At 37.3% G+C, this 24,442-nt stretch overlaps 1 long non-coding RNA gene across 1 annotated transcript; it reads right to left on the bottom strand.

Annotated features, from left to right (window-relative positions):
- Positions 1–225: 225 nt before the first annotated feature.
- On the bottom strand, positions 226–23,434 carry LOC110476006 (uncharacterized). The gene is made up of 3 exons (XR_002466351.1): positions 23,322–23,434; positions 2,031–2,158; positions 226–245 (listed from the first exon to the last, which is right to left on the bottom strand). It is a non-coding gene; the product is annotated as an uncharacterized LOC110476006 (long non-coding RNA).
- Between the last annotated feature and the right edge of the window lie 1,008 nt (positions 23,435–24,442).

Genomic DNA, 24,442 nt, shown 5'->3' with positions numbered 1-24,442 from the left:
TGTTAAAGGTCTTTTTTCTGGAAAAGCAAAGTTCTGAGGTTGGAGTTTTTGTGGAAGATTGCTGCTACAGTGATGTGTATGTCAGAGACAGCAGATCAGAGGGCTGAAGTCTGTTCTTTACAGTAGCAGTTCAGGCCATCCCAGGTCACTCTCAGAGTCTTGTTTTGGGACAGAAGAGTTCAGGAAGTGGTTACTTTCCTTCTGTATTCTGCTATTTTCTAAATTGTGGCATTCAGATATTTGACCTTCATAAAAACAAACAAAAAAGAAACCATGCTTTACAGCATTTACATAAATATCTAAAGTTGGAAGTTCAAAGAAAATTTTAAAATATTTTCAGAACTTGGATTAATTAATTAATTTCATGAATTTTAATTAATGGTAATGTTTTTGCTAGGCTCCTAAATAAATTATATATCGTTAATTCAGGTCTAAATGCAACGGGTTTAGGTTACAATGTTGATTCAGATACTGAAACCAATACTGGAAATACATCAGCCATCCTTCCCTACTTGTTAATAAAGAGTCATTTCCAAACAATTAAATAAATGACAAACACTTTCTTATTTATTTTCTGTGATTCTGTTCAAAGGAAGTGAGCAGACAGCTATGGTCAAGTCTTCACCACCTCCTAATACCATTATAACTGTGCTTTTAACTCAAGCCAGCCACAGATATTCCAGAATACACAAAGCAGAAGATGAATTAGACTTGAAAGATTGAAAAATTTATTTGAATGTGATGTTAATTCATCATTTCCTAATACCATAATAACTGTTTTTCACACAAATCAGACACATATATTCCAGAAGGCTCAAAGCAGAAGATGACTTAGATTTGAAAGACTGAAATATTCATGTGAATATGGTGTTAAAATCAAGTTTCTGGTCTGTGGACAGATTACACTGCTAGTGTTACTACTGCTACTGAGGACGTGCTTAGTCCACTATAGCACATCAATTTAAACAATGGTCTCCAAAGTGTGGTGAGGTGCATAAAACCTAGGGGATGTACAAGAAGAAAATATTTTTGTGTGATTATAAGAAAGATAGAAGATTTTAAAAATTGAAAATAAGACTTATTTTCTCATTATATCATCCTTGTTAAAAATGCTGTTCTTTGGTACAATTTAGATTGTGAATTGTAAATAGTACATTGTGCATGCACATAATTTATAAATAAATAACTGTAGGTATGTGGATGTGTGTTCTAAATTTTTTCCTTGACCAAAAATGTTTTGAAATAGCTGTACTATAAAGACTACTATGATCTCCAGCCAAATATTCAGTTCAATATTCATTCAACAAAAGAGTTACAGTAAATTTATGCCAGGCTTGACCTCTGCAGCAGGAAATTTGTTTTTGTTTTATTTTGAGCAGTTATTCTACTTCAAACTCACGATTTAGACGTATAAAACCTGACCCAGCCCTTCCCCTTCAATATTGGAGACTTCAAAACTGGAAATACGAGTTTTGAAGTCTGTTTTGAAGTTGAAGAGCTGTTTCAACCTATAATGACATGTAAGTCCTCTTCCTTCCCCCAGCTGCTCTGGGAACTGGCTCAGTCACAGCCAGCCTCTGCTCAGAGTGAGGGCTAGAGACATTTGCACAGACCTGAGCTATCAGAAAGCAATTCTCACTGTGACAAACAGACATTGGTAATAAAGGTAATAATTTAATTGTAATTGCCCCTCATTGTGCTATGTAGTTTATAATAAAACACAATATAGTAAAAGTGAACAAGATAAGAGAAAATCTTCGTCTAGCAAAAGTAGGTATAAACCAGTGTAGGCCAATATGTTAAGAAATTTTGATAGAAGGAAAAAAAAAGCTTTGATTTGTTACTCAGTACTTGGATGAAATTTCAACTCCGTTTTCCACATGCAAAATATATGGAATATCTGAAGATTTATGTTCCCTGTTTGGTGAGACTCAGATTTCTCTCCCCATTGCCCGGTCTGCACTGCCCATCCATTTGCAACTTCCTTCACCACCGTATTAGGAGCAAGCACTGTCGCTGCAGGTTCTGACCTTGATGGCTACACCACGATATGCAGGAAAAGAATTGTTAAGATTAGAAGCCTTGCTTGATCTCAGGCTTTGATGATTTAAAGATGACAGCTAATCTCACTCCTGTCAGATGAGGACTTTGAGGGTTTCTGAAAGGACACAGAAAACCAGATTTGTCATTCACATGAGCTTAGGCTGTAAAATGCAGCTTTTTTGATCACCATCTATTTGCTAAGTCCTTCAGAGATCCCACTAAAACCACAGAAATGCAATATCCTCTTTAAATCATTGATGTCAGAAAACTGAAAACCAGTATTAAACTTGACATCTACCTGACTGTTGCTAGTGTTTTGCTTTTTCCAAGAGAAAGGAAAATATATTTGTTTGTATATTTGTTTTTTGTTTTTTTGTAAAGGGCTTTCAAAACTGAGTAAGTTTTAAACAACTTTAATGAACTCTAAATTTCTGGTTTGTTTGATTCTGACTGAGAGATTGCACAACTACCATATGATGCAAAAAAATATCCTTCTTCTATTAGCCAAAAAACATATTGTTCACAAGCTACACAGCTCTTCAGGAGTAGGAAAAAAAATCCAAAAAGCAATAGTTCTAGACTCAGGACTGTGAAGTTCAGGAACAAAACTATTGTGGTGACCTTATAGCAAAGGAAAGGTGTTTGATGAAGAGGGATATATGAGTGGGAAGGGATTAATTGAAAATTCAGCATTTGCCTTTAACTAAAGTTGGATTTGAAAACTGGGTTCCTTCAGGTTTTCATACAAAAGACTAGGAAGTCTTTTTATAAATCCCAGATTTATATTCATAGAGATGAATTAGTTTTATTTAAATTCTCAGCCTGTAAATGTCACTGAAAAATAGATTAATCCAACACCACAATGTAGTGCTAACAATCAGATCAAGAAGAAAGACACAAGAAATTATTAATCATTGAATCATGTAAGTTGGAAAAGAACACTAAGATCATTGAGTCCAACCATTAACCCAACACTGTCAAGTCTAAACTATGTCCCTAATCACTATACAACATCCCTAAGCACCACATCTGTGCTATTTTCTTCACACATCTACACCTTTTTTATAACCTCCAGAGGTATGGATTCAAATACTTCACTGGGAAGCCTGTTCCAATGGTTGACAACTCTTTCAGTGAAGAAATTTTCCCCTAATACCCAATCTATACCTCCTCATATGCAACTTGAGGCTATTTAATATCGTGATCTCATTTTTACTTGGGAGCAGAGACTGAAAAAGTCACCCTTGAGCCCCTTTCCTTGAGAAATGAGAGAAAGTAAAGGACGTAGAAAAGAGAAGGATGCAAAGAGAATTGTGAGAATGCAGGCATAGAAACAGGAAAAGAGGAGAATGGAAATATAAAAAAGGATAAGGGGACTTGTGAACATAAACAAAGATTAGAAGAAAAAAAGTCAGATTTAATACCAGAGAGAAAGAGAAAACACCAAAGGAAATTGTCTATGATACAAAATGATACAGAAATCAGAAGGCATGAAATTCATGAAGTAATATGAGCAGGCAAAGGAGGTGGAAAACCCATATACTTAACAAAATACATGTATGAGAATGTCAGTAGAGATACTCTGGTTTAAAAAAGATTAATGTGGTTGGTGGATAGACCCAGCACTGGTAGTCTACAGAGCCTAGTACAATAGGAAATATCACTGAGGCATGCCTTCTTGTAAGAAGGAGCTGCTGGCCTGGTCCTGGTCAGCTGAATCTCCTGAGACACCAGCTTGGTCCCTGGAACTTGCAGCAACCAGCTAGCACAAGTCATTGGGATAGCATTTTTTTTTTTTTTCATTTCAGAGTGAAGACTGTGACTCTCCCAAGTTAGCAATGAAACTTGTGACTACACCTTCTCCAGGTTTGAGTATCGCAGTTTCCTATGAGACACACCTCAGCCACCTCCTGCTGCTGCAGAGCACAGCTGCCCACAACAGAGCTATGTTTCCAGATGGGCAAAAAATATTTTTGTGGATTGTCAAATAGGTTACACTGGGTCCTTTGACTCCCCTAACAGTAAAAATCACCCAAGGAGATGGAAACCAATATGCTTTACATTATAAACAAAGCTTTGAAAGTCAAGGGTTTCTGAGGATAAAATTGTCATTTTATGCAGCAAATACCTCACTGTCATTTTTTTAATGGTCTCTGTGCATGAAAATATGTATATGTATATATATGTATCTCATGCCATAGACTAGAGAACAAAGTGCAGCTTGCTATAAGTGAGAACTTAAGTTAAGATGAGCTTTCTACAGCCTTCCTGAAGTTGCCAATTGACTTACTTCTTGCATGGGACTGAAAAAGTAAAGCACAGTGGGTTTTTTATTGTCCTAAACTGGAAAAGACACCCTGAAATGTTTGCACACTATTGCACTGACATATAATGGGCAAACAGAAATAGAGCTGGTGCTACAGCTCCTGCAGCTCTATCCAGATAAGAATGTCACATATAATGTAACAAATTAGATAACAGCCATGTCTCTTTTCAGCAAAGAATTAAACTGAGCCATTGTATCCATTTATTTCATTGGGAGCTCTTCTAGAACCTAATCTCAATCTTAGTGCTCAATTACTGGTACATTTTATATAGCCTACACTTCTTCTGTTTCAGTATCATGTTAAAATATTTTATACTACTCAAAGTCTACTTTCTGCTTTATGGTAACACCACTTTAATCATTCTGGGAAAACCTGATTTTACGACTATAAAGGATTGAAGGGTAAACAAAAATTTGCTCCAGGGAATAATTTTTGGGATAAATGTTGATCCCAAAACCACTTCTGTTTCTACCTTATAGCTTGCTTCATGAAACACAAGGTAAAGTGGTTAGAAAATGTAACATATTTTCCAAAGATGTTGATGAAAATAGATACGATATCAGTAAAAAGTCAACCGAAAGCAGCAAGGTCTTTAAAATCATAACCACACTTGACTGAACAGTTACAAGTGTCCTTTTAGTCACCCTAAAGCTTCTTATTTCAAAGCTACAAAATAGATGTATTGACAGATGCACAGGAATGAACTTTAAAGATACATAAAGGCAGCAGAGGTCAACCAAACTCTGAATAAATGTCAAGATGCCAGAGGCTCATGAGGAAGTGCAAGAAATTCAGGCACGGCTGCTGTCCCTGAGACCAGGAAAAAGAATTAGCAGGACTTCTCATGCAGTGCCCTGGAGTCGAAGCAAAAGAATTCCAAATGTTTTCTTGTCCCAGGAAAGGAAGAAAATAGGTCAGTGATAACCAGCTTCACCACTACTGCCCCAAGGGCAGCACCTGCCAAATCTTAGCTAGAAAGGGAAAGTATACAAAATTTTTCATCTTCAGCCACAGTCTTGTTCCAACAAAAGAGTGAAGGACTATTTTCACCTTTGCTCCCTCATCTGTCTTGGCAGTTATTTGTACATTTGTTATTATTACATTACAAATGTAATAAGTTCATGTATATGTAAACAAAACCATGTATGAATCTGTAACACTGCTTTTGCCTTTCAAGCTTTCTGAGATAAGAACCAAGCTAAGAGTTTCATCCTGCACTCCTGCTGACGTCTCTTACAGATGTTTTCAGAAACAGACCTCAGAAGTGTGGTAATTGTTTACCTATTGCTGAAAAACTTAATTATTCACACAGAGTTTAATAACAGGCTTCAGGGAATAAGTCTGGATAACATTTGTGCATCAGTTCAGAAAGATTTATGAGGAAGCTGAATTTTGCTAGTATCCCAGTTTTCCCCCACCTGTTATTCTCTCCAAAGCAAAGACAATCCTGCAATTCACAGTGACCTCTCAGGACAGAGAAGCTGCTCCAGCAGCTGATCTGGAAGCAGCTGCACAGCACACCCTCACAGCACATTTCCTGACATCCAGAAATATGGTCAGTGCCTGGCACCTGAGGCTGCATGGGACACCATTTGACTTGACAGCTACACTCCTGAATGAATTTACTCGTGGGAAGGATCTGCCAAGTAAGAGTGGCAGATTGCTTCCACAGCCTCTTGCACACGTTTTATTTTCACTTGTTCTGAAGTTGCCCATATGTTTCTCAGATAAAGCTACAAATCCAGATGGTACAAATAAAATACATTAACAAGGCTGACTACCCTTGTGAGAGGAGATCATATTCCACCATTAGGAATTGCTAACTGTAAGTAAACACATGGAATTGCAGAAAAAGAGGCGGATTCCTGGAGGAATCAAGTTCAGTGCAACACCTGAGGCAACGAGTTTCTGCCCAGCCTCTTGGCATGTCAGGCAGTCTCACTGAAAGTGCTGATTGTCAGTGTTAAGGTATGTCTGTGATTAAATCCTGAGGTTCAGTTGCAATAATGCGTAAGGCTTATCATAAGAGCATATCTTCAGCTGTGGGCATGAATAACACCAGAGGAGAACTGCCACATTAGCTCTACAGTTAAGCACAGTGCAAAAGCAATGAAGTCACTTTCAGGATGGGTTTGGAGAACTTGCATCTGCATGCTTCTTGCTATCTTGCACTAAATCTGGGACCCATGGCATGGCTGTATTTTGTACAGGTACTAACCAGACTGAAAATGGCTAATATGCCTTCCTATGCACTCACACACCCCAGTTACACAAAGCACATATTTTCATGTAGCCATTAATTACCCTTGGTTGCATGTTCTTCCTGCATTTTTCACTGTTCACCACAACACCTACTTTCTTCTGATAAACATTAGCTCTGCACGCTTCTGATAAAGTATTAGCTGTGCATTTTTCACTTTTCATCTAATAAGATTTAAAAGCTATGAACTCTTCTGTTACTTTAGGCATCACTGCTTACAAGGCTCAGCTTAATAAAGACTGGCTTGATAGGGTAAGAAGGAGGACCCAGGAAAATACCCACCAGTCAGCTTCACCTTGATCCCCAAAAAGGTGATGGGATGGGTCATTCTGGAGGCTTTCACCACGCATGAAGAAGAAAAGGTCATCAGGCATAGTTAGCATAGATACACCAAGTCATGCTTGACCAATCTGACAGCTTTCTGCGATAGCATGGCAGGACAGGTCAACAAGTGGAGGGAGTGGATGTTGTCTACCTTGATTTCAGCAAGGCTTTTGACATTGTGTCCCCCATACTATCCTTATAGGTAAGCTCAGGAAATATGTGTTACATGAAAGGACAGTGAGGTAGATCAAGAACTGGATGAATGGCAAAGCTCAGAGGGTCATGATCAGAGGAGTAAAATCCAGATGAAGGCCTTTAGTCAGTGACATTCCCCAGGGAACAATGTTTATTTAAAATTCAGCTTTATTCAACTTTTTTATCAATCACCTGGATGAATAGATAGAATGGACTGTTGTCAAGTTTGTTGATACAAACTGGGGGAATGGCTGATACACTTGAAGGCTGTGCTACCATTCAATGGGGCTTTGACAAGCTGCAGAGTTGGGCTGAGAGAAACCTAATGAGGTTCAACAAGGCCAAATGCAGAGTCCTGCACCTGGGGAGGAATAGCCCCAAGTACCAGCACAGGCTGGGAAAGAACCTACTACAGAGCCGTTCTTTGGAAAAGAACCTGGGAGCCTTGGTGGATTATGGACCACAAGTGGCAGTGGTATCCTGGAGTGTATAGAGGAGAGTGGGGCCAGCAGGCTGAGGGAGGTGATCCTCCCCATCCACTTGACCCTAGTGAGGCCACATCTGGAGTGCTGTGTCCAGTTTTGGCCTGCTCAATGCAAGAAAGAGAATGACCTACTGATGAGGATCCAGTGGAGGGCTACAAAGATGATTAGGGATCTGGAGCATCCCTCTTATGAGGTGAAAGCTGGGCTTACTTAGTCTTGGTTAAAAATTGGAATGGGTTCTCATCAATGCATGTAAATATCTCAAAGGCAGGTGCCAAGTGGGTTGGGCCCAGTGACAGGATGAGGAGCAGTGGCCATAAATTAAATGTAAGAGGTTTTAGCTCAAGAAGAATCTTTTAACATTGAAGGTGGCAGACTACTGAAATAGGCTGCCCAAAGGAGTTGTGAATTCCCCCCCTCTGATGACAATCAAAACCCACCTGGATGCGTTTTTGTGTCACCTGCTCTAGGTGACCCTGCCTTGGCAAGGGTGTTGGATTTATATTATCTCCAAAGGCTCCTTCCAACCTTAAGAATTCTGTAATTCTATGATATGTGAGGTTTAAAATATGAAGAATCATTGCTAATATTAATAATCGTTACTATAAATTATTTGTTCTTTTTCTTTGCCTTCTATGTTACTCATTTAACTTGTGTAAAGTCACCTGTGAAGACAAATTTTAAATGATGCATTGCAAAATCTTGGGCTTAAAGACAGATTTATGTTTTACAGATATATAAGTATAAAATAAAAGTAGGGAATTTCTCTGGCGACCCCTCCACTTTGGAATGTAGAGACTACAACAATTTAGGTTATATTGCAGGGATTTCTCCCTGAACTTTGTGTGAGTGTGCATTTATATATGAGAAAAGGATTTGAAAAAAGGATATAAAAAATAAATTTCTCAGCCAGAAGCTTTTTAAGAAGAAACAGCTTTTTATTTTTCTAGTAAGATTAAGATTATGTTAAGTGTCCATAATTTGATTTCAGATGTCTTGCAATTACCAACAGCTGGACAAGAGTAGGTAAACACTTCTTCAGGTGTTGACAGTGCAAGAACAGTGGGTGACACATGGCTCAAATGTGGATTGAAAACCATTCTCTTCTTTTGAGTCAGTTTTTTTTATGTAGTTACACTTGTTCTTCACCCTTCAATATCACTTAAAATACTCCTCAGCTGACTGACCTCTGGGGATCAGCTGTTCTGTGGGCATTTGAAAGAATGCTAACAGTTTGATATAGAAACAAATTTAGGAAATTTCTAAATTTAAGCATTCCCTGAATAGTTGCATCATAGTGATATGAAAAGCCTGCTCTGAGCCATACAAGCATCCTTGCTTTCACAAAAAACAAATTCCACATGATTTTTATACTGTACCGTATAAGAAAGGAAGAGACTCCTACAATCACTGGAAAGAACAGATCTCAGTCATGTGTAGGAATATCTTGGGTCGTCACCTCCCTGATCATTCAGGCTGTGTCACAAAGATGTGAATCCTTTAGTATGCAGGAAGGTCCACTTCCAAAATGCAAAATCATACAGATTTATTTAATTGTTTTGGCAAATGAGATATGTGAGCAGAAAAAAACCCAGTATAGTTTTTCAGATCAATAAAAATAAAATAAAAATGTAGAATTCATTTGGAATTATATTGTTAATAAAATGTTTTCCTACTTCAGTTTCTAAACTTGTCTGAGGTTTGTAGAGTTTCTTCATCCTTCCAGATGATCCCTCCAGAGGTATTCCTTCTAAAGGGTATCTTAATGGGAAGAGAGAGTTTTAACCTCTCTAATCCCTGCTGCTTGCCTTTCTTTAATTTTCCATCCTAGTGACACATCTTTCATAAATCATGGAATCCAGCTGTTTGTTCATGAGCCATGAGATGTTACAGGCTCCTGTTAGCTGCTGTTAGCTGCTGATTTCACAGAGTGAATAACTAACTCTTTGAGATGAGTTACACATTCAGAGTCTCTATCCTTGTTTTGAGAGGGTTGTTATTGCTCTTTTAGTAAGGCAGATACCAAGTTTAGCAACATTTCTGCTTTTGACCAACACTTTAGGAGTATTTCTCTAGTGTTCACCTCTTGTTTATGCAGACTGAGGAAGTGAAAGCAGATTGTGAAAGATTCACCCTGAAAAAGTATGGAACATTGATTTAACCAAAATATTTTTATTAAAATACAGGAATTTCAGTTATAATTTCTTCCTAGTGAATAAAAATATAAAATATAAAATATAAAATATTAGTTTATTTATACATTAATTTAAACAAGTAATAAGCGGAAATACTTCCCATCTATCTAGGGCCTAAAACAATACTCTTTTAAGTATTTCAGTGTATCACAAGAGACACATTCTCATGCAACTACTGCTCTGGTGACACATTAATGAGAATGTTATAACAAATAAATATCTACAGAGTGCTCACAGAAAAAAAAGAGGTGGCTTTGAAGATATATGGAAACACAAAAGCTGCAAAACTGAGCTTTGCTTGGAATATTAAGACATTTTTTTCACAGCTAATATAAGGTAGTAAATGTTTCCTGATATCTCTGACAATTTAAATGAATTTGATAAATTTGTAAATAGATACAATTTAAGACCATCAGGCTATTTCACTGAGGTGAAAGATCATCAGAATGCACCACGAAAAGTGTTAGAAAGATCACCAAAATGTGGCAGTGCAATATGAACATTTATAGAGAATTATAAAGAAATGGAAACCTCATAATGTATTGGGCAATTCCATGGGGCTACAGGTACTTTGTATATCTGGTACCACTGCTGTAGTAGGCGAAATTTTGTTAAAGCTTTTGAGTGCTTTTATGAATTAATATAAACTTCTACCCTCTGCAATACCTGGTATTAGAAGAATAACTTACAGCACTATGTAAATAACATTAATCTATTTGATGTAAAATACACTAGAAATTATTTCCCCTTCACATTTAAAGTTGCAAAGATCTTATAAAATGGAAAAAAAATCAGATATTAAGCTATAAATTTTCCTACAATAGTTCTCCTGAAATGTGTTTTCCCAACACATATTTTAGGTATACCAGGTAACCAGGAAATCAGCTTTATTCAGAGTAAACTGGACAATTTCATCAGTCAAATGAAAACAGATTCACATTCAAGAGCACCAGAAAGAGGTGTGTTTGTGCTCTCATTGTGCAGAACAAAGCTCAATCAAATTTCAATTATTTTATTTCCATACTATGCTTGGAGAGCACTTACTTGATTCTATGAAATTGTGATAGCAATAATATATTACTGTGATTACCAAAATTTAAATCAACAAAATTTAAGCTTACTTTTTCTAAATTTTATTTTAAATGGTTAAATTTATTTTCCCATGTCCTCTGTATACTTCAAGCACTCTCTTTTACAGGATTGTCTCCTGTCATGGCTTAATGCCAGACAGCAGATAAGTACTACACTTGCTCACTGCCCTCCACACCCCACCCCAGTGATATGGGGAAGAGAACTGGAAAAAAGAAAAACACATGGATTGAGATAAGCACAGTTTAATAATTGAAATAAAGTGAGATATATTCATAATAATGATTAAGAAGAGAAACAAGAACAAAACAAACAAACAAACAAAAACAAAAACAAGTGATGCAAAATGCAATTGCTCACCGCCTGCTGACTGATGTCCAGCCTGTTACTGAGCAGAGATTAACCCCTCCCTGTCAATTACCCCCATCATGCTGCACATGATGTTTTATGGTATGGAATATCCCTTAGAACCATTTGATTTAGCTTTCCTGACTGTGCTTCCTCCTAGTTTTTTGTGCATGTCATCACCACCAGAGCATGGGAAATTGAAATGTGCTTGACTTAAGGTATGTACTAGCCAGCAACCACTGAAACATCAGTGTGCTATCAACAATTACCTCATAACCTAAATGGACCACATAGTATCTGCTCCTAGGAGGAAAAATAGCTCTATCCCAGTCAAAATCAGGACAATATTCACCTGCTGTTCTATAGCATTTAAGTCATGCCCAGGTGCCACAGTTTCTAATACATCCAAGTTAACCATCACCTTTCCTGTATTGTGATATATATATACACACACAGATTTAAATGAGGCTATGAGCAAATCTCTATAAAATATATAATGAGAATTTTTGTCCATGATTTGGGGCACCATCAGTCATAACAGTCTTTCAGAGCAGGAAAGATTGATTGTGGTATTGGACTGTAGCATGCTGAAGTCAAATCTGATTCCATCTCCTCTGAGATTGTGTGATTTCATCAAAATTCATTCTTGATTAATCTGGGTGGCTTTTACTGTCATATCCTTGATCCTGCAGTTGGATTGAGATCCCCAGATCCAAAGTGGCAGAGACACACCCCAAGACTTAGCAGGCTTGTGGTAGTGTGATAGAGTCAATCTTCCAGACCTCCCCATACTTGCATTTCAGCCATTGTCCTTCATGCCACATAGGCTTTAACTGATTGCTTTGGTAATAGCAGCACATTTCACATTCACATCAAGTCCTTGCCTCAATCATGAGCCTATCTATATGTTGCATCTCCTCCTTGAAGTCAGTATATAGATAACATATTGGCCATTTTCCTCCTTCATCAATGTCTAATCTAGGTGGATAGCATTCACCTCTGCAAACTGACTTGATTTTCCCTTCTGCTTCAGCAGTCTCCAGACTTGTCATAGAGGACTCGGTACAGATGGCCTCTATCTCCAAGGCTTTCCTACAACATGGCAGTAGGAAACTATCAGTAAACAAGGCATATTGTTTCTCACTTTCTGGTAATTTATTATGCACTGAGGCCTCTTCAGCAAGGCTTCACCTGAGCTGAACTATCTCTTGTCTGATTTGTTCAAAGGCTTGTCATTGCTCAGGGCCCTATTTGAAAATCATTCTTCTTCCAGATCACTTGACAGAGAGGGCTAGCCATCAGACTGTCATTTGGAACCTGCATTCTCTAAAAACCCACAATGCTTAAGAAAGCATTCTGTTTGTTGATGAAAATGTAGTTTTTGTTTTGTTGATCACATCCATTGGGATTTGATGATGTTCATCTCAACATTTTATTCCTAAAAAGTATATCTCCTGCTTGCTTTTTTTTAAAAAAAATGTATTTAAAAATCAGCTTTCATATGGATTTTGACTATTTGCTTCCCTTTCTGAACTACTTCTTCTGGATTGTTGCACACAGTGATGTCATCAGCTTATCACAGGTGTTCTGGAGCTTCACCCTGATCCAGTGCAGTCTGGATCAGTCCATGGCAGACAGCAGGGCTCTGCTTCTATCCCTGGGGCAATCATCTCCAGGTTTACTGGGTGCTGCTCTAGGGGAAAGCAAACTGTGGTCTGCTTCCAAAGGAATTGAGAAAAACACATTAGTGATATAAATTGTGGCATATACTTGGCTGCCTTTGACTCCAATTCATATGGAAGTTGTAGTGTGCCTGGCACAGCAGCACCCAGCTCTGCCATGGCTTCATTCAGTCCACAGTAATCTATTGTTAGTCTCCATTCTCCATTAGAATTTTGCACTGGCCACATGGGAATACTAAAGGCCAAGTGAGTCCTGTTGATCACCCCTTGGCTCTGCAGCCGACACATCAGCTTATGGATGGGAACAGGGGAGTCTCAGTTAATGTGATATTGTTGGTAACAATCATGATCTATCATTCTCCAGCCTTCACAAATCCCACTACAAAAGATTCCTCTGAGAGACTGGACAAGGTACACAGCTGCCTAATTTTCTCCAAGGCAGCTACACTGAAAGGTGACCAGTACCATCATGGGTCCCTGAAATATCCTCTCCTGAGATTGTCTGTGCCAAGGACACCCTGCAGGGAGATCTCAGCAATCACCAACTGGGCAATCTCCAACAGTATGGAGTTTAACAAGGTCAAGCTCCAGATTCTGTGACTGGAAAAGGTCAGCCTTTCCCAGCACAGACAGACAATGTACAATGTACAGTCAGACTGGGGAATGAGAGGCTGGAGTGCAGCACTGAAGAAAGGGACCTGGGGATCCTGGTCAATGGCAAGTTGAGCAGGAGTCAGCAGTGCCCTGGAAGCCAACCCTGTCCTGGGGGCCATCGTGCACAGCATTGCCAGCCAGGCAAGGGACAGGATTGTCCCTCTCTGCTCTGCAATGGACGACCTCACCTCCAGTGCTGGGGGCATTTTTGTATGCCACAATATAAGAAAGACATGAAACTGAAAGACCATCCAAAGGAGGCCACAAGTATAGTGAAGGTTCTGGAGGTGAAGCCTTGTGAGGAATGGCTGAGGTCACTTGGTCTGTTCAGCTTGGAGAAGAGGAGACCTCAGTGCAGATATAATTTCCTCATAAGGGGAAGAGGAGAGGCAGGCACTGATCTCTTCACTCTTGTCACCAGTGACAGGACCTGAGGGAATGTCCTGAAACTGAGTCTGGGCAGGTTTAAGCTGGATGTCAGGAGAAGGTTTTTCATCCAAAGAATGTTAGAGCACTGGAAAAGGCTCTGCAGGGAAGTAGTTACAGCACCAAGCCTGTCTGAGCTGAAGAAGCATTTAGACACCACTTTTAGGCATGTGACTCTTGAGATGTCCTGCACAGAGCCAGGAGTTGGACTTGATGGTCCCCTTCCAACTCAGCACAGTCTATGATTCTATGATCCTATGAATGCACAGAAGCTCTGAGCTGGTCTTCATAGGGGTTTTTTGTTACTTATTCCTGGTCAGGCTGACTTCAGACTCCAAAACAGTCAGCTGTTGGGATCCTCTTCCCATGCCAGAAATAAAGTGAGTTCTTCCCCTGCATGACTTAATGGCATTAGGGTACACTGTGCACCTCCATCTCCTAGATACTTACACTCATGTGGGCCCTATGTGCCAATGTGCTGTATGCTCCACACAGTACAGCAAAACTGGTTTTCCCTTCCCTCTCTTCCACCTGGCTGGAAGCAGATGCACCCACCCACCCCCTAGTGCTTCTCATAGGATTCTCCACTTATTGCAAAAATGAGTTAAAGCTAAAATCACTCTCTACAAATGTTTCTGCTAGAAATCCAAAACAGATAATCATCTTCCACATTTTGTCATAAATCACTTGATAAATTTATCATGAAATCTAATGTGAAAACTCCACAAGGTTTACTAGGACTAAAATCATAATTTTGTATGGCCATATGGTAAAGGATAGAGAGTAAAACTGGAAGAATCACAAATATTCCATAGAGTCATAAATAGAACATATTTTCTTTGTTGCCTGGAAAAGTACAGAAATTTGCTTACTTAAGAATTCTATCTAAGTATAGTTATTGAAGGGAAAGCACTAGATTAGTCCATTCAAGCCTTTTAACACATATATTTCCCTCTACCATTTCAATATTATTGCATGCTAAAAGATAATGTGGATGTAAAATTAAAAATTGCTACATTTTAAAGCAAGTACATAAATTCAAGGTCAGTCCAGTTAGGGAAAGGAATGCTTTCTAGAAGAAATTGTATGTTCTATCTCACCAAATCCCATACAAATCTGATCTAGACTCTAATTCTCTTCTTGCTCACAACTGTGTGTCATGGATTAAGCCAACTGGGCTACATAGAATGGATCTACCCACACAGATCTAATTGTGGGATCAGGTCTTGCAACAGAGATCATAAACAGACACAACTCATGGCACTTGTGTTAGTTGTCTGCTCAATCAAAATATCTGGATACAGACACTGTATTTCAAGGGAAAATACAATAAATCCGGGACCAAAATATTTATTTCTGAAGAATTATTGAGTACATTAGATGTCAGATTAGAGATGAAGAGCCACTCTGCTTGTCTTCAGATGTCTTCCACTAACTTTTCAGGCAAAGGTATTAATTTCTTCCTACTCGACTGTGGGTAAAATCAATTTAATTTTGCTTTTGTAGAGATTCACTCAATTCTAACATATCGTTCTGTCGTGATTACATCATATCACATTTTCCCACAGTCCTAGCTTAGTTATAGGCCATTCAAGTAAGAGCTGGAATCAATGATCCTTGTATGTCCCTTTTAACTCAGAATATTCAGTGAATTACTCTCCACTGCTTTTTTACAAAGCTATCCTGGAGTCTTTCATTTGCAAACTGTATCAAGACATCAAAAGTCTATGGATAGAGAGCAAAAACAAGAATTCAGACAATATATTTCTTATAAAAGGCAAGTAAATTCATTTTTAAAGGCTCAAATTAAATAAAATAATCAGTATAAGTGTTCTTTATATTTGAGAAAAGAGTATGAGAAGTAAGAGTTAAAGAAAAAGAGCAAACACAAGTGATAAGATTTTCCTTTCCACCCTTTCAACAGCAATGAATATTTTATTGAATTCTGGAAGGCATAAGAGAACATTTTTTTTTTATTCTAAGGAAGGGAATTTTCAATGGGATTTTATATATTTATTCTAGGAGTAGCATATATTACAACTGCTTTATTTTCTAGTAAAATTCATTAAAGGATATAAAACCAGGTCCTTTTTACATTATAAAATGAAGGTGACTATTCAGAAATTATTCTGTTCAGTGTCTTGCTGTTGAGGTACCTGGTCTTTGCTGGTGTAATCATATGCTAGCATCAGTTTCAGTGGAATCAAAAAAAGGCACTGGGTATCTCTAGCTGGTGATTAGATTAAGAGTTGTGTAGATTCAAATCTGCACAGCTCATGGAGGCACAACAGAGTCCAGGCCCTCACATTATCATCTTCTAAACTCTTATGCTATGATTTTAAAGAATCAAAATTTTAAAAAAATCATGCTGAGAGAAAACTTTTTTTTCTTTTTAATGATTTAAGGTTTGGACTTTCAATTGTGCTGTTTATTTCTTTGAAACAACTGTTTGTTCTTGCACTAAATTCAACACGGCTCATGAGTCACTAAGTTTGAAATTGATTTGGCCTTCTTGAGCAAGCCCCCTATGTATTTCTTCATTTGCTGAAAGGACACAGGCTCACAAGGTTTCCAGTGCTTCTGGTAGCCCAGGGGAGAGCTCTTTAATCAGTGAGTGTACAAAAAAAAATAGTAATTCTCTTGTAAGAAACTTCTCCCATACAGATGCTATGCTTTATTCTTTTATCTGGGTTGAGCCAGTAAGCAGCTGAGTACCTTTAATTCCCTATTGAAATCTGTGAGGGCTCGTAGAAATTCTTTACCACCAGCTCATTTCAAAAGGAATTTGTGTAGCTTGGATTTTCAGAAGGCTGACCCCTTCTTGAACCAGTCAGCTATGATCTGGAACAGAAAGTCCTCACCAGGGGAAAAGTGTCACAGCTGACCCTACTCTGAGAATATTGAACTGCAAGGCCTCCTGAGATCCCTTCCATATCGAATTTTCCTGTGGTCCTAAAACGCCTCTTGGTTTTAGACAGTGACATCAGAGTTCACCATCTGCTGGATAGAATTCACTCTATATCTAAAATACTGGGCTGGGTGGAACAAAAAATGTTTAATAGCCTTAGCTAAATATTAGAACCCTAAGTCATATTATTCTTTTGGTTTTGGTTTAAATTTGTCCTCAGAATAATTTTTATCTCAGGAGGGAAAAGAAGAAAGAGCACACTAATGACCTTTATGTTTTGAAAGAGGTGAGTAAAATTTTATTAAACTGCAGTCAGGTAAAGCTCTTTGCACAGCCAGACAGGGAAATATTTGCAGAGACTTCAAGGTGGGCTTTGGGCAGGAAATGGTTTGGATTCATAAAAGTGGAAAAGTCTAGTTAAATGTTTACCTTGTATGTAGCGTGAAGTGGTCAAGTAAAAACAGAAGGTCATATATGACATTTGGAGATATCTCCAGATAATACTAAATATAGACAGGAATTTGTCTTTGGGGAAAGGGGCCTTTACACTGACATAATGTTAATTTTAGAATTTGCTCAGTCTCCCACAATATATGTAATACAAGTGCTTTACATTAAGAGAATATAATTATGAGGTTCAGGTATTCAAACATTGTAATCTATATTTTTAAATAGCACCATGAGAGCTAATGAGAATTTCTGAAATTACTAGGAAATATATTAATTCTTGAACTGGTGGATGACACTAAAAGGAGCAAGAAACAGTCTTGTTGCAGCAATAATATTAGACTAGTGGAATACTAGGGTTCCTTTGTTGTCTTTTTTTTTTCCCATTTGAACACTATGAAGATTGAAAGTGTACTCTGATAATATGAGTTTCTCAAGGAAATGCATATGCATTCAGTCAATAACAATGATAATTGTAAAATATACAATATGGCTAACTTCACAATCTTTAATGTATTTATCCACAAAGAACATCCTGTAAAGGCAAAAGGTGTGGCTATGTCCTATCACATTAATTGAAAACTTCATTTTGAATGGTATATGGTAAAATTTTCAATGGCTTTGTGGGATGCAGATTAAACAAAATCCACTAAAATATTTTAGGATGTTGTATTCACATTAAGCCACTATGTACCTTTATAAAATTTGCCCAACCCTGAATACCTATGGCAATGCATAGGTAATGTTGACCTGTTGAAGCCAAACTTCTGTCTTAGCTTTACAACCTAAGCTTCTAATTCCTACTGGAATTACATTCCATCACAGGAGCTGCTCTGATTGTTCAAAATTTAGAATTAATTAAATGTCCTTCCCAAGTCCCTGAGTAGGCAAGAGCTGCTATTGCTGACCGGACAATGGCTCAGGGCAGTCTCACAGAGGAGGGTACAAAATATCAAAATATTTTATGTCATCACATCCTTTCTACTACTCATGGCTGAGAACACTGCTCAGCTGGGGAGGCACCTTGTCTGTGTAAGGCTACAACCTATAGATTCTCATGAGCTTTGGACCTTCTCCCAATCTCAGCCACTGCTTATGTGTGTGTCTGTCTCCTGCTGCCTGCTCATTGTTAGGTTGGGGCACTCCATGACTGAGTTGATCATGCAGGTGTGTCTAGACCCATGTGCCACCTGAGACACCCATTGGGGCTGTCAGCTTCAGCACAGGAGCTGAAGTCTTCTTCAGAACTGGGTCCTTCTCAAAGTGAGAAGTAATGCTTATGATCTGAAGTTAAATTTTCATGAACCATTTTCTTGCTAACTTTAGGAGGAACAGAGTTATTTCATACGGGTTCTAACAGTGGGATTCAGTTCAAAGTAGCTGATCTGACTACATCTCTATGTGAAAAGGCCAGCTAATGTCCAGCTCAGCTGTCCATGTATTTACCCACTTTCTATAATTTGAAATGTCTGTGGCATTCTATACAGCTTTATACCACTGCTCAGCACCGACAAATAATTGCAGCAGGACCTAGGTGAGATACACATCTTTTGGAGCAGCAGATGGAGGCCAGGACTTAACATCTCAGAGTACCTGCCATAGCACAAAGAGCTGGCATACTGGCAGCTAAGCCAAGCCCAGTGACTGAAAAGGGAGCTAGAGCATCTGACACTCACTTAGAATTCTGACTCTAGCCACAAAATTTTAATCCCACCTTAACTTCAAACTGGATTCATATTCATAGATGCATGAAGTGATATGATGTTGGATTCAGTTGCCTATAAAAAGGATTTGGTGCCATTTTAAGCACCATGAGTTTTCTTATATAGCTTCTACATCCACTTATGATCCAATTCAAATGACACCTCGGCATCTAAAATGGCAACAAGATCCCTATGTTTATTGGATTCCATCTGTCATCCAAGTTCTTTACCTAGTAAGCATTCAATGTTTCAAGAGCAGTAGGGTTAGATCCAGGATGTTTGATGGCTTTTTTGCTAAAAGCTGAGAGGAATGAGGGTGGAGAAGAGAAAGGGATGAAAGGAAGGACTTTAAATTTTCCACTTTGACCTTCACAATGGCTGTTAACTACTGGATAGATCTAATGGTGTCAACAGAGTACAATACTGAAGTTATCAGTGGTAAAGGTCTGCTGCTCAGCAAGATTGTCTATCCTCCATGTTTTAGAAAATATAATAATTTGTTACTTATATACTAATTATTTTTGATGATAATAAAGCAGTGCTGAGAGCAATCAAAAGAGAGAGGAATAAAATAAATATTTTCTAGCATAAAAGTTTTTAACAAATTATACTTTTAGATCAGTCTTTTTTGCTGCTCTTCCTGATATTCCTTTGTGGATGTGCTGTATCTGCAGCAGTTCATTAATTGTCAATAAATCTAATTATGCTATATTTACAATGTCTAATTTACCTTTACTTTCAGCTAATTGGCCTATTAGCTTAATTTGGGGAATAATCAGTTTGAAGTGCTGAGCACAGAAATGGAATGGTAGGACAAAATAACTGAGTAAATCATATCATACAGGTTTATTCCTCACCATTTTTTTAAAGAAATGCGTTGGCACCCTCCCCACTTCCCCTATCCTTTCAGTACCTACATGATGAAAAACTGCTATAGATCAAGTTAAATCTGGGAAGTATGCCAAACCTATGCCATGTTTTCATCCTTGGAACAGTCTGAAGAAGCCTGTGCCTACTATCTTTATACCACAAACCAAACACGTAGAGTATTTGAAAGCATCTGAATCTTCAGTCACTACAATCATTACCATCAAGACCATTAAGAGAAACTGACTATCCAATTAATTTGATTGCACGCTATACATACTCAGAGTTCCTACAAATGGAAAGATATTGGGGCTATTAGGAAAGTTCTTATTAAGAGCATCAGCAAGAACTCAATATCTTGCCTTTTGAAAAATTTTAGCCAGGTATAAATCCAGAACAAGTGAATATTTTTCCTCTCTCTGAGATGCAGTTTTGCTCTCCCACACTCCTTGCAGAATGAGGAACTCTTACTGGTTCAGGAAAATACAATTGCATTTTGCTGAAAACCTCTCCCTGAAAAAAGTTTAATCAATGAATAGTTTTATGATTTGTTATACTGGCTAGTTTTTGTATAGATCATTATTATAATTAATAATTTATTAAATAAGTAGTTTCACCACTAACTTTTCAGTTTTTGCACAAACAGTTGTTTTCCATTATCTAGCTGCTAGATAATAGCCTTATAGAAATGAAATTTTGTGTTAAAGAGAAATATTTGAAGAGATCCTGACTTAATGCTCTGGACACTTCAAGCCAGTTTCTGGTGCTATTTTAAGATGATGACTGTTTTCAGGAAATAGATCAAATAATTCCCTTTTCATCTGAAAAGGAATTCATGCAATCCAACTGTTTGTGCAATTTGGACCAGAAGCACCACCAAGCAGTGGAAGCAGACTGTCTTCCCCTAATCATATATATGCCATCATTAGTGGCTGCATAGATAAACTGCTCTGTTTGGGCAGCTCCAGAATTTCAACAACCTGTCTGGCTAAAGGTAAGTAGTCTGTGTTATAAGTCCATAGTATTTTAGAGACAGTGTTTTAACTGAGAAGTGGCAGAAGGATATAGTTACTGTCCTGTTTCAACCATATCAATAATATGAGATAATTATATGATGGGCTGTGTTTCATCAATTGCGTTATCTGTTACAGTGAAATGTGATTTTAAAAATTGCCCTCAGATTACCAATTTGCTTCAGGTTTTCTGCTGTTCACTTAACTGCTGGATTTTTTTGGTGTTTTGGTTTTTTTTTTGGTGGGTTTTTTGTTGTTGCTGTTGTGTTGTTTTTCTTTGTTTTTAGGAATGGTTTGAAAATTTCATTCTAATAACAATGACTTGAGTGAATGTTTTGTAAGTGGTAGACTTTCTAATCCTTTCAGTTGGAATTGGATTGAATCATATGTTAGGGTATATGTTTTATTGCCTTCATGTTAACATGTTAATATTCTTTTAAGAATTGTATATTACTAGTATTAACTTGTCTGAATTCATCAGTAAAAAGTAATTTTTGTGCAAGTCATTCCATGTAGAATAAAGGGCAATGTTCTCCTTAACTTGTTCTTGAAGACCAACTACTCTTCTCCTGTGAAGGACCTTTTCATTTGCCAGCAATAATGGCATGTTTTTCATTCCATAAAAGATGGAAAAGAAAACTGTTTCCTTTATCAGCCTTTTCATACCAAATATGATTATTATCACCCTTTTTATTTGTACAGATAATCAAGACATAACTGTAGGTATTCTTTGTTTCTAATCAAAATTCCTATATTTTTATTACAGATGATCACAATATTGCTGTTCTCTATATGTATAGATATTATATGTTTATTTTAAATATAGATATATATACAAATTTATATATTATTAGTCTTCATATTTTATAGGACTTTTCTGCTAGGTGCTGCTAGGTGTCCTAAATATTGTTCAGAATTATGTCGAATAAAAAGGCACTTCTCACCCCCGATGACACAGAGAATTTGAAAAGCTGCTCAGCAAGACTGCTAGTGACCTTAGTGCACCTAATTCTTGCCTGCTGAGGATTTGGGGTACTTTAGGATAGATTATCCAAAAAATATATTTTCTTAATGTTTTCTTAAAAAAATAAACTGAAGTAGTAAGAAAAAAAGTGAAATAAGAGGACAGAAAAAATGCTTACAAAAAATAAAAATCAGAATGGTCAAAAATAAGTTGAGAATTCACAGATTAAATGGGTTTATATTCCAAACAAATTCTTCTGCTTCTCTTATCTCAGTATTTATATATCAAGAATGCATTTTTAAATAATAAGTGGAATACTCAAAACTGAGATAAATGAAATGAAACTCTTTGTCACCTAACTGAATTAGTCTCATGCAAGATATAGGAAAGCATTTCAGGTTTCCTGTCTCCAGCATGGCTGCACATTCATGCATTGTTTTTTGTTTTTTTGTTTGTTTTAATCTACAGTAAGAACTAGAAAATCCTGCTGCAAAGATCCTGACAGAAAAGGCATTCTGCATTCTTCACTCATTTGTCAGCAGTGCAGTGCATCTGAGGTATGGCCAGCATCCAAAGAGACAAGAAAAATGGATTAAAGAGTCTGGGTTTTATGAAACCATACTGTGTCATCAGTACATCATCACTGTAATAAATACTGGACAGAACGATCTTGCAGTTATTAGAGCCATATTTTTAGTGAACATATACCAATGTTACAGTTTGAAACCTGCTACCACAGCTTTGACTCATGGCTATTATTACTGATTTCCTTTCCTACTCTGTGTGAGACAAATGCACAGAAATTCAGCCATTCAATGCCTCAAACTGCAAAGTAAGGTTTTCTTGTATTAAAAGATGTGTCAATTTAACTTATATTACTTGAAAAATATTTCTGGTGCTCATATAAAGAGCCTGTGTAAGGATACACATGTTTAAATTTCAGACTTGTTTATATCAATTAATTATAAATAAATAATGTTGCTAATGGACCTTCATATTTGTCATGTTGTGACTAGATTAAGAATATACCCAAAAGCACTAACTTTTTTGAAGTCATGGCATAAATTTTATGTAGATTGTCTCAATTCTGACTAGAGATGAGGAATTAAGTTATACTTTAACAGCTTTTCTATATCTTTGGCACATTTTTGCACTTCTTGAATACCTAACATTAACTACCTATACTGACAAACTACCATATTTTGTTTAGCAGTATTACATGGAAATTATCTTTTTTTCACTAGATTAAAAATAAAGGATCAGGCAGTTAAAACAGAATGGAAACATAATGTCTAGCTCCTTCCAGAAACCAAGCTCCACCCAGCATGTACAGAGAGCAAAGAAAGAGATAGGACATGATTTGAAGGCCACAAAGAAAATTTGTCACTTACTTGCACTTCTCCAGTCCAGAGAGGCCTGTTGCCTTTCTGTGAGTTCCTCTATGAAGGCTGGATTGACAGAAAGGAGTATATTCAGAGTCTTCCTATTTCAAAGAAATAGAGATATGCATATTTTCCATTTCTTCAGAAGTATTTGGGGAAAATTCAATGAGAGTTGTTTGTTTTCTGTATTCCAGAGATATTGCTTGTAAGAAGATAATGATCTGATTTATTTTAGGTATTTATCCAGAAGATTGAGTTTGAGAAATCCACCTTGGAGTTGAAAACTCAAGTCACTCATTAACTAATTTTCTGTAAGCCAATTGGTTGCAGTCAAAATAAGTTTTCCATTACTTTGTCATCCAACATTTCCAGAGCTACTTGCTAATCTAATTGACAGTAGTATAACGACTACAATAATCACCACATTTCAACAGCTCAATTTTTAGCTTGTGGTTCCCTTTCCTTTTTCCCCTTGGGCTTATCTATTTTTTTGACATGTGAGGACCTGCGGTCTTCAATTTTTCTTTGAGACACAATCTTTGGTATTCATCAAAGTAAAACAATATGTCATATATTTCAATCTGACAACATCATTCCTTTTTCTGTCTGCTGAAAATAAACTCTTTAATGATTCAGTTCTTACTGCCTCATAATATGCAGTCAGTCACTGCAGCAGAGCAATGATCTTTTCACCAAGCTTTAAGTAGCTTGGCACCAACACCCTTTAGTGCATGCACTCTAAGACACCATGAAAAATGTAATCAGGTGTAAACTTCACAGCCAGAATTGTTAGCTGTCCAAACTGTAACAGGTAAATTAAGAACTTATTTGGCATAATTTTTAAGGGAGTTCAGCACCTTAAAGTGTCAGGCTATACATTGGCTGTTTTTGTTATTCAATGTTGTCATTAGGTAAAACCATGAAAACAAAAATGGAGACAACATTAAAAGAAGCAGTAACAAGATCTAGATTGTGACTATTACAGATCAGTTAGCTCTTTTGTTTTAATTCCAGCCAAACCTGATAAAGAAAGAAAATATTGCTGGGCTTTTTGTAACTGTAATCAACAGGCTCAGTTAATAAACTATAAATGTAAAGGCAAAATTCCTGTTCAAAATCAGATTTCTTCT

This window comes from Lonchura striata, chromosome 3 (assembly GCF_046129695.1).
Source record: "Lonchura striata isolate bLonStr1 chromosome 3, bLonStr1.mat, whole genome shotgun sequence".
Taxonomy (NCBI): domain Eukaryota; kingdom Metazoa; phylum Chordata; class Aves; order Passeriformes; family Estrildidae; genus Lonchura; species Lonchura striata.
The sequence above is the reverse complement of the archived record's forward strand: the minus strand, read 5'-3'. Positions and strand labels throughout refer to the sequence as shown.